Genomic DNA, 12,123 nt, shown 5'->3' on the forward strand with positions numbered 1-12,123 from the left:
CTGTGTTTTTCTCTTTGATATCCCTGTTGCACGTTAACTGTATGGTTATCACGTGCTTGTGCGGCAGCGACATGGTAACTATAAAATGATTCCACTGGAAACAACAATCATTAAATTAGGCAGCAATTCACATTATCATGGAACTTAGAGATGGAACAGCCTTTTACGTTATCTAATGCTTGTGTTTGCAATGCAGGATTGTTCCCTGTGGCAAGTTTTCTAATGCTTTGTTCACAATGTTTGGAATACAGCTACCTCGTTACATCCTGGAAACTGGGCAAATAACATGTGACACTAATGGAGTTTCTTTTCTATTGTGAGATGAAAACGCAGTATTTTCTTAAAGTTCTGATTAGTACCTCTCCTTCCCACCCCCTCCATCACATGCCTGAGGGGTCCTGAGTTGTGATATTTCAAAATCCTTCCTTACAGGTGTGAGAGACTTTAAGAAAAGCTTTTAAATGAATCCTAAATAAGTGAGTGTGTCTCAGGACATATGTGTGAGACTTGGCAGCTCCATTGACCTTTGAGTCATTCCCAAGACTCCAACTGTGAAGAATTGGTTGGGTACCTATTTGGAATCTGTCACTGCCATTACTTAAGCTTCTGGTGTTGCTGCAGAGGGTATCACTGTGAGATTTTCCTTCCCACCGGGGTCAAGCATATGTCTTCATGGTGTACCAAGACCTTAATGGCTCAAATGTGATAGAAAATTGTGCCCATGCTTACTGCATAGCCGTGCATGACTCTGTCATCAGGGTATTGGGCTGGTGCCCCGTGTTTCCAAAATGTGGTGTATTTTCATTGCTCAAGTGTGCCAGGCTCTGAGTCTCAACTGATTGTTGGTAAAGTGGAGAAATGGACAATGTCATAGAAAGAATAGTCATTAGAGGTTATTTATCTGTGCTGTAAAAGATGTTTAGGCCACACATTCAGTTTAAACCCAACCAGCAATTAAGGCTTGTCAAATCAGTTTTTCGTTTATCCCTTCTAAATAGGAAGAAGTCCCTCTTTCAATCCCTCAGCCTAGAACTGAGAGTGGACATTTCCTATAACCTAGATGAAGTGTTTCAATTATATACTAGGTAAGTCTTTATATTTGCCATTCTGTTGCTGTGTGCTGAGCAAAAAATTTGCCCTCAAGTGTTCTAAAGTGATTTATTGTCAGAACTATAGGATGAGAGATAAATACTGTATCACTAACTGACTCCAATTTCTATAGGAATAATCTAGGACCCTAGGCAGGATTTAAAACCAAGAGTATTCATAACAAAAATGTATCCACCATGATTTACATCCAGATGTGCTCAGAACCAACAAACAACCTATCCCTGAGAACCAGAATAGAATAAGCATACCAAATCAAACTCACTATATGCTCATTCCGTCAACTCATGCCCACACCTGAGTGCCTCAGAAAGAAGATGGTTTTGCATCATGCCTGAATGATTAACAAATTCAGGCTCTGGTGGATCATGGTAGTGGATAGAGTGGAAGTAGAGTTACACTGTGAGATGCAACACTAGTAAAGAATCACAAAAAGAATGCACCATGATCATATGACTCCCATGATGCTCTGTGGTGCAGAATTCTCAAGCAGAATGGAGACCATAGTGAGATGTAGTCCAGCCAGGGAGCCAGACACATAGAGGAGCATTGAGGCATGAGGCACCCACGTTACAGCTCCATTGAGATACTAGAGCCACTCAGACACAGATTAATGCCAACTTAAGCAAAAATGAAATATTTCATTTTTATTTTCCCAAAGGAAAATTGAAAACTTTTTGCAAAATAAAAATTTTCCCATGAAAAATTTCAACAAAGCAGAAATTGCATTTTCCATTGAAAAACATTTTGATGGCAAATTCTCAACTGTCTTTATGTAGAATGTTCTCTGAAACTTCAGCTACAAGCAGGATGTGAAGTATTTTAATGTTTCAGTTGTCTTCCCATTGATGTCAACATACAAATGCATTAGTAAGAGGCAGTCCCTGTCCCAGAGAGCTTCCAGCGTATGTAGACAAAACAAAGGGAAGGCAGGGACAAAGGGAGTATTATTACCTCCATGTGACTGATGGGGAAATAAGGCATGGAGAGATGAAATGATTACCCCAAGGACACACTGAAAGTGTGCTACAGAGATGGGAAATGAATCCACATTTTTTGAGTCCCAGTCACAACAAAGCCAACCTTCAATGAATAAATTTGAATAAAAAACCACAGATTATCGATTGAATATTAAATACTGAACAAGAGCTACCACTGGATGGTTGAAAGTTTTGAAAAAAGTTCAAAATTTAAAAACAAACCACTCAGGACCGACACATATTAGAAACTTTGCCTGAATAACAGCATAGGACGGTAGGCTGTATTGAATGTTACCAACTGTAATATTCTGAAGGGTTTTCTGTGCTGCTCTTTGTCAAATAAGTGCAATAATAGCACAAAAGAAAAAACCTCTTCAAACACGAAGCCATTTTTGTTGGTGGTGCTGAATTTTCTGAATGCAAACTACCTGCTGAGTAACTCTTTGGAAGCACACAAAAAAGTTTGTTCTTTTTAAATGTGGATTGGTTTGGGGTATTGTTTGATTCTACCTTTGATAAGGGTCATGTTTCTGAATTAGTTGGATAGTTTGTTTGTTCCAATTCATTTAAAAGGGACCCTGCAGCTATCTGAGGAGAGAGCGTGGTATTACATTATTATTGCTCTGCAAACTATGGGCAAGAATTTATTGTAAAAATTCAAAGATTTTCTGTGGGAGTCCTCTCTAAAATGAAGGCATTCAGTCTGCTGTAGTGTAGTTAATGTGCTAGCAATTGAACTGGGCTCATTAGACTAATCTCTGACATGCAAAATTAAAATGCCTGATAAGATAATACTGGGTATCATCTATACCTGCAATAGTTCAATGTAAGGAATGAGGAAGGTGACTGAGGTCTATCAGCTTCCAATCTTGATTCTGCTTTGGTTACGTCATCCACTAAAACTCACCCTAGTCATGTGTTAATGCTTTTGAGGCTGCAGCAGCCCTATCTTCCTGTCACGGAACCAAGAACTCCCATTAACTTCAGTGAGAGTTACTCATATCCTGGGGCAAGATCCCTTGGAGGGGATCAGCCTTTCAAAAGGCTGACTGCTTCTTACAAAGTATTGATTGCCTTCAATTCTCTTGGACTTCATTGGAAGGAGAGGATGCAGCACATTGCAGTTTGGGCGCTAGGATTTTTACTTTTTACACAAATGGAAAACAACAGCATATAGTTACCCTACAGTCTTTCTCTCTTCCCCCTCAAGATGTTTTAGGGTTTGTCCACAAAGGGAAATTGACCTGCATAACTGTTCTGGAATAACTATTCTGCAATAGCTGCCCATGTGTACACTATTCCAGAGTAAAAGTGCCTTTATTCCAGCATAATTACTCTGCTCACAAAGCAGAGTAATGATTCCAAAATGAAATCACTTTTATTGTGGGATAGAATGTCCACATGCGTGAGATATTCTAGAACAGCTATGCCAGTCAATTTCCCCTGTGACCTTAGGTCTTAGATCTTTAGGACTAAATCCAACAGTTTACTCCTGTGAGAAATCCCATTGTATTTAGCCCATGTTTGGGGCTTAATCTTGCTTCCATCAAAGTCAGTGGAAGCTTTGCTATTGTTTTTATTGGCAGCAGGCATATGCCTATGGTTGCTGTCATAGTCTGGTGCCTAACTAAAAAGAGAATGGCATTTATGACTTTGAAATCTCTATTTATGTGCCTGTGCATGCATTTACCCTATCTTGGACTTTACTCGTTTGTAGGACTCGTCCGCACATTGAAAGACTACTTCAACATGCTTCCACTGCCACTGACTAACTTTTCCAGGAAGAAAGTCCCAAGAGATTTCAGCTGTACTGTAATGCAGAGTATAATGACAGTATAATAGTATCTAACCTCCTACAAAGTGCTCTGAAAATGGGGAGGTTGGCTGAGATTATTCACTGCTGTGAACAAATCTCCGCATTCCTCTGTGCAGATAAAAAAACTCCTGCCTAGCAGCTCCAAGTTGGTTGGAATATTCATGCCTCTAATTAGAGAAACCTTTATAGCCCACTCCTTACGCCATTCCAGAGTTACTGTGAAGAGGATCATAAAGAGCCTGCAGAATGCACTCTCTGATTCACCTGTCTTATTATTTTTGCAATCAAGCATAGTAGGGATGCCCAATGTAAGTGTTTCGCATACAGGAGCTTATGGTGTGATACATTGTGCGTGGCTGTGGTGATATCTTCTAGCATGACAGCAAACAGGAGCTAATAACATAAACAAAAACAATAATATTAATATTATTAGCAGATAAATCCTTTCTACTTTCCTGAAACACAGACATTACTCAGTAAAGCTTGGCTTTGATATTATCCATAGTTTTAATTAAAACATTTTTGCTTCTTAAGAGTCAGTTAATGCAGCAGCATCTCCTGGACCCATTGGGAATTTCCAGCAGAAATGTCCACAGAGACATATGGTAAATACGGTTATTTAGAACCAGTTGGTCAAATCCTTCAGCCCTTTTGAAATCAATGGGAGTTGTGCCTGAATAAGGGCACAGCAGCGTAAAAGCTGGCCCGTGAGAACTGATAGCATAACTGGGCCCCATGTTTGTTTGCCCACTCTTGAACTGAGATCTGTTTTTAACTGTAAGTAACCAAGAGGAGACTTCTGTATATCATTTACCTCAGTGTGTCCTTCCTCTCATTCCTACAGTGTGTGCCTCTCTCTCTCCTTTCTCACTGGAGTCAGACATAATAAAAAGACATCACCAATTATTACGATTATTTCTCTCCATTCCAACACCTGCTGCTGCCTTCCAGCACCTGGGTAGCATTTTAATATTGGCATATACAGTTGGCAAATAATTATCACCAGTCATCATCGTAACTCATGTTTTATTAGCATGTAAAGTGGTGTAGGGGACTGGGTTGAACATTCCTGTTGAAAGTCATAGAATGTGCCATACTAATAACTTCCAGGTACTATTCTTCCAACTCCAGGGCCTGATTTCCCCTTTGCTATACATGAGCAATTTCCACTGAAGCCACTGAGAGATGTGCTTGAGATTTCAAAGCAGCCTAGTGGATTTAGCCAGATATATTCCATTAAAATTAATTAAAAACAAGTGTCTAAATGCCTTGGACTGCTTTAATCTTAATCTATCTGTAACATGAAGGTAATTAACCGTTGACGCAACCTACCTAAGGCTATAGTGGATTCTCCGTCTCTTGAAGACTTTATATCAAGAGTGGATCTCTTTCTAAAAGATTTGCTCTCACTCAGCCAGAAGTTGTAGACTTGATGCAAGAATTACTGCTTGAAATTCTATGGCCTGTGTGAAGCAGAAGCTCAGACTATTTGATCATAGTGATTCCTTCTAGTCTTTAAATCTACGAATATCCTGTATGAGGAAAAACTGGGCTGGAAATTTTCCATTTACATTTCCCTGCTATATATTTGTTTTTGCTCATAATTGTTTTTTTCTGGTGCTTCAAACCTTGTTCCAACAATCTATTGTGAACTGTGTGTCACCAGGATTAACTAACTATTTAATTAATTAATTAATTTATTTATTATGATCGTTCACAGGAGTGCCAGTCATGGACCATTGTGCTAGGTCCTCTGCAAATACAAAACAAAAAAGATGGTCCCTGGCCCCAAAAGTTCAAAATCTAATTAATTGTTCTATCATATATTTAATCTGTCTAATCAAAATAACTGACAATTGTCTAGGGATCTGATTAATAGTTTAGATGAAGATGAGTATGCATAGCTCCTTTTTATAGCTATGAAAGAAGCTGTCTCATTTCTTTCTTTAATTTTCCTTTGAATTTTTTGGTGTTTTTCTGCAGCATATTTTCCTATGTTCTTAACAATGATCAAAGATCTGGAATCACTACAAGCCTGTAGCTTTCTATTTATCCATAGGCCAACTGCCGGGCATGCAGACATATTGCTTGCTCTTATACAATATCCTGCCAAAGAAATGTCTTTAACTACAAAAGGCCTCTTATGGGACACGAGAGAGATGAGCTGGTGGGGATAATGAAAGGAAAATATTCACAAGTGTTCATTTATTTCCTTTCCATGGATATTTATACAGTTTTATACTCATAGGAATGTTTGTGTGAAGAGGAAGCATTCTGAATACGTGTATGGATAGGTTTGGGCACAAGTATTTCTACTTGTAGCCGGCAAGCGGGCCTCATGTTGATAGAAGTTTTAGTCATGCATTGAACGAGCAGTGACCATGGACACAGGATGAATAGTCTGTTACAACTGGTGGATTCTCAAAATAATAGCTACAGTGGATAATTCATGTGCTGCCCATAGGCTGAAATGTGCTGGCATAAGCCATTTGACATATAATTCCAAGAAATGAACAAACTCTGACAACTGAATTTGTGAACAGCACAATGGCTAAATTCATTGAATAAATTGTCTCCCAGCGCTAGAGGTAACTTTGGGTTGGATCCTGTGTGGTGCTGAGAACCATCAACTCCCCCCACCTTGGGTCCTGCAGAACTCTGTTAACTGCAATACAGTCACACTGGTTTGAATGAGATCAGACAAAACCCGTGTGTGTTGAATGGGTTTCCATACGTATTGACTTTGTCCAGGTCTTACCTTAAAGAGAAGGTTCACAGGTTTGGTTACATCTAAAATGTCTGGTTCTGTCCTGCCTTTCATGTACACCAGGCCTAAAGCATCTGTGACCATGGAGACACAGCCCATTCTACTTGGGACAATCGTCGGCTGGCATAGAGGTGTTCCAGTGACTTCTACATCATCCCCACCTTGTCTCTACAGGGCATAGAGGGGGCTTCATTATTTTATGCTTCCACAGAGAGATTGCTGGAGCATAGGGATTATGGGTGGCATAGGGGTCATTGGTTGCTGGCACTATGTAGAGCAGCCTTGTGACTGATCTACTTTACACTAGGGACTGTACCAGCGGCCAGACATCCCCAGTTTGAGGGATGCCTGAAAGTGGTTTAAAACTACTTTGACCCCACCTATTCTTGAGTGTGCTGAGCTCAACTCAGACACTAGAAGGGATCTGGGTTGTTATTATTATGTACATCCATGCCATGTTTTAATTTGCCTCCCCAAACAACCAGAACCTAATCCAGCATTTCTTTTGTTTAAAAACAGCCATGTACTCATTAGCTCCTAAAGAACAAACTAACAAGAACAAGAACAAACAAGAACAAGAACAAACTAACAAAAGGTGAAACTAAAAAGGTGAAACTAACAAGAGGTGAAAGAAATTCTGGAGAGGGAACACATTTTAGCTTGAAGGGCTTATTATAAAAAAGAGTGTGTGAAAAAGCATGATATCAGTAAGGGGAAATGACTAAGTGTAGTCCATTCTAAATCTTAGTGTGCATCTAAAATTATTTCTGTTAGTTACCTGTCCAGATATGAGCAGTAATCATTGTTGGTCTTATAACCGTCTGATGAAAAGAATCAGAGCTACAGAAGGTGAGTGTTTCAAAGATTTGTAGAAAAGACAGATCAGTGCCCAGATCAATCTGACCTTGAAATCCAAGTGTTTTTGTTGCTTCTGAATCTTTGGCTGTTTTCAGAAACGGATTATTTCTGGTGAGAGAGACAGCCAGAAACACAGAGAACTTGAGAGAATCTGGCTTGTGCTTCACAGGCGTAAATCATTTTCTCTTGATTCTCCTTTTGGATTTTTGCATAGACCAGAATTAAACTAATTAATTATGGCAATGGCATGACCATTAGGTGCCCAGCCATGCGTTAGTTGAGGGTCGGTGAGGGTTTTCCCTTTAAAGTTAAACACTGCTTGTGTTTGGCTCTGTGTGTGTGGTGGACATGGATGTTAAGCACCAGGGCTATTACAAGTGGGCTAAAAATAAGCACAAAGGTTTGCATCCAGGATGTGAGAATTATTTAGTTTTTCTCTCTTGTCCTTTCTTTGTTTCCTCTGTCGCCTTCCTTTGTTCCCTGGTCTTTTTCACAAGAGCTGCTCTCTGTGCCTCAGTGCCCAATGCCCTGTCCCCTTCTCTGTCTCCTACTTTCAGGTTTTTTGTGTCTCTTTCACTGCTTCAACTTCTGGCTCGCCTCACTTTTCTCCTACCCTGTCCACCATGCCAGCTACCATTCTTGCTGCAGAGAACCCATTCTCACTGCTGCAAATGAAACCAGGATGGCCTATTTATTTCAGTGGGATTTTAGTGTAGCAAAAATACCATATTTTGTATCAATACTAGGACCCTAAGTGCTCTCTGGGTGATGCTTGATCCAAGTCGGCTTAGAAGCAGCCCTTTATTCATACTCCGGGTGGATTATGTGCTGGGAGGCAATTTCCTTAGATAAAATGAGGTGAGTTAAGAACCAGGGCCTGCCCACAACATTTTGGCACCTGAGGCGGGGAGCTCAAATGACACCCCCATGTGCCCTCGCTTGGGCCAAAACTTTGAAACTCTGGGTCCTAGTGCCCTCTCTCCGTCTGGCACCTGAGGCGGCTGCCTCAGTTTGGCTCATGGTAAGGCCAGACCTGTTACGAACAGACTGTAGCCTTCATTTTGATTTTTCTCATGTCTGTGGCTTTGTGTCAGGCCCTTTGGGGTGAAAATTCAGAGTGTTTATAAATGGGTGGACAGTTTTACTCCCCAGATTCAAGCAAGCACATTTTTTGCCCATTCTGGTTTAGTTGCAAAATTTCAGGAGTGGAGGGATCAAATCTTGAGCATTGCTAAACAGCTAGGGTCTGCTGCGGCTCTCATTGACAAAATTTGCATTGACTTTGATAGGAGCAGGATCAAGCATCTTCAGTTCCCACTGAACCTAATCCTGCAAGGTACTGAACGCCCTCACTTTCTGTGGGATTGTGGGTGCCCAGTGTCTCGTAGGAGATGCCCCTAATGTGGGGTTTATTCATGCTCCCTTACCACTTTATATGGGGACATGGGAGTGCAAAAGTTCAAGATTTTCATGAAATCACACCAAAAATAAGCTCTCACAAAGCAAACACATGGGTCTAGGGTTGTGCAAGGCATTATATTTGCTCAAATCCTGCTAAAGACCCTGGGATTTGTGTGGCTTACACCCTGAAAAACACCCCTTCAAATGACTCCCACTGAAGTCAATGGCAAAACTCCCAGAGACTTCAGTACTGCAGGTTTGTACCTTAAATAAGCTCATTTGGGAGGCATGTTAGTTTTGGCAATGTGGGGAGGGTGCAGGAGTGGGACTCGGGAGACCTGGGTTTTATCCCTGGCTCTGCCACAGACATGCTGGGGGACCTTGGGCAAGTCACTTCAGCTCTTTGCATCGAGTGGGACCCATCTGCTGGATCAGGTAGACCACCTCAGAGAAAGACAGTTTCAAATCAAGACTGTCAGGTCTGGCCAGCTAGTTTGTAAAAGTTGTGCCAATGACATATGCTCATGGGTCTGCTTCGCCAACCCCGGCTAACGGGATAAGCTTTGGCTACATTTTGGGCTAACATCCCAAGCTTTAATTTTGGCGATGTGGGGGACACGAGAGTCATATAGAATTGAAGACCAGAAGGGACCACCAGACCATCCGGTCTGACCTCCTGTATATTACAGGCCACCAACAACACCCAGCACTCAAGAGAGACTGCTCCTGCCCCCAGCATCTTATAATCTATGAAATAGGTTTAATCTTCTCTAAATTTCATCTTTGTTTAGCACTGACTGGGCCTTACACAAAGGCCATGGAAGTCAGTGCAAAGAATCCCCTTCACTTCCGTGAGCTGTGGATCAAGCCTATGCTGAGCATACAAAGTTCCTGGTCTGTGCCCAGAACTGGGTCGATGTTAAAGGGAGCAGAAAGACTGTGGGATCAGACCCTGAAAATGTGCCCCCTTTTGGAATAAGTCACATGCTCAACTTTGAATTATTTTAGGGTTGCACTGGCAAAAAAACCTAAAACTTGCGAAGCTGCCATTGGAACCCTGAGTGTTTTTGGTTTTTTTTGGCCATTTCACAAAATTTTCAAAATGCCTAAATCCTCCCATTTCACTTGCTCTGCAGTGTGCTCTATACAGCTCTCTGCATGGGATGCGAAGTATTTGCTCCATGCTGCACTGCATCCCAGTGAAGCAAAAATCATTCCTTGCTGACTGGTACCCTGCTGACATCCCATTTCTGTTAATTAGGACCCTGAGTATTTAGCACAAAATATAAATGTGGCAGGATTCCAAGCTGTGGAAAGAAGGGAAGGGGAGGGGGGGAAAGGTTGGACAGCTAACGGGATATGTAAATATATTTAAAATAGATGATTCTAGCTGCAGTGAACAGATGATTTTTTTTTATTCTGACTGGATGGCTTTAATCAAAAATGATAGTTCATACATCTGCTCTTTGAAGATAAGCCTGCAGTTACACAAATCACTTAAAGAAGGAGGCTGGGGTGTGCTGGTGAGACCTTAAAAAGTGTAACCCATGACTAGGACGATTATAGTCTGGTTACTTCAGCAAGTTGCTAATTCTGAAATATTAGGCTGAGTTATATGTCCTGTGTGAGACATGAAAGTGAAGCCTGTAGATTGGGCTGGAGCAATTAAGATGTTTTACAAATCATTAGAGAACTTTCTTGATTTAATAGGGCCTTACCCCCTCCCCTTCCCAACTTTTCTCCAAATGTTTGACCTAGAAAGGCAGCTTTCCGTCATCCTGGCATTTATTTTATAACAGAAGGTGGAGATTATAAATTAAAGCGAGCCGGCTTTAGGGGGATGCAGGGCTCCTCTGGAAGCTACAGACTCAAATTTAGGATGATACCAGAAAGTATTTACCTTTAGAAAGATTAAGTGACATAGGTGGATAGAACTCAGATGCAATCTCAGGAGAAACAGGTTCAGAACGTACAGAAGAAATCCATTCTTCCAAGCCAAAAGAGAAAGGAAACACACACTCATCTTGCTTCATTTCCATTTTGATTTGAATTCATTAGAAACAATATTTAAAAAAAAAGAGTGAATAACCTGCTTTATTTCATCAGGCTCATGTGTTCATTGTCCGTGTACAGTTGCACAGGGAGGAGCTAATTAGACAGAGATGTTGGTGGCTTTGAATGTGAAGCACTTAGACTGTATAGTCATCAACAACATTGTGGATTTGGGGCCTGATCCAAAGCCCACTGAAGTCAGTGGAAAGTCTCCCATTAACTTCACTGGGCTTTGGATCAGGCCCTTGGTGAGAACGTGGTAATGGTATGGCATGTAGCTGCTGAAGAGATCAAAAGCTGAGGATCAGAAGGAAAAAGATGGGTCCTTCCTCCGCGTATCCTTTGCCAGATGTGGTGTTTCTCTCCTTCCATGCTATTTTACATCCCGTATTCCCTAGCATAGCAAGGGCAGCACAAGAACTTTGTTGGCTAAGCTGCCTTTGACTCTTTACTGCCCTTTCTGGCCCTTGTGCTGGGGTCAGGGTACATTGGTCCCAGAGGATATGTTAACACCATTTCCAGCAGTATTCAATAATCTCCGTTTTCACATGGACTTTTGTCTGCAAGGACAGGGGGATGTGTTTGTGGAACAGCTCTTTCCCAGGACTCTTTATTTCTTGCAGACCTATTGGTGAGGCGAAACAATCTATTTTTGAACTGCCAAGTTTTAAAAAAAAACACTGTATGTGGTGAGGGCTTCTGGAGATGTTGGGCATCTTTCCCGCTGAGTCAGAATGGTGGCTGAGCAGATGCCAATGGGTTCAGTTTGCCTGGGGTGGTAAGATTCCCTTTGGGTTTTGGATGCACATTAACCTGAAACCTGCCCCCCCGACTCTCAAAGGAGGGACACTGTGAAACTTGATAAGCTACTCCTTCTATCAAAACAGGGCCTAAGACACATCATTACTTTTTCCTTATCTGGCATCTTTGTGGGACCAGCTAAGCAGGCCTGTTTCTCTTCTACTTGTACCATCTCATCACTGGTATCTTCCAGAGAAAGGTCCACCTGCCTCCCTCATCCCCTGTTCAGCAGCATCTCGGTGGATCACAAACACCTTTCTGCTGCTGACCACCTATGCCTCAGTCTGCGACCTAAGGTGTCCAAAAAGGGCACTGTGCAGCTAGGAATTCCCAGAGGTTCC

This window comes from Lepidochelys kempii, chromosome 13 (assembly GCF_965140285.1).
Source record: "Lepidochelys kempii isolate rLepKem1 chromosome 13, rLepKem1.hap1, whole genome shotgun sequence".
NCBI classification, from domain to species: domain Eukaryota; kingdom Metazoa; phylum Chordata; order Testudines; family Cheloniidae; genus Lepidochelys; species Lepidochelys kempii.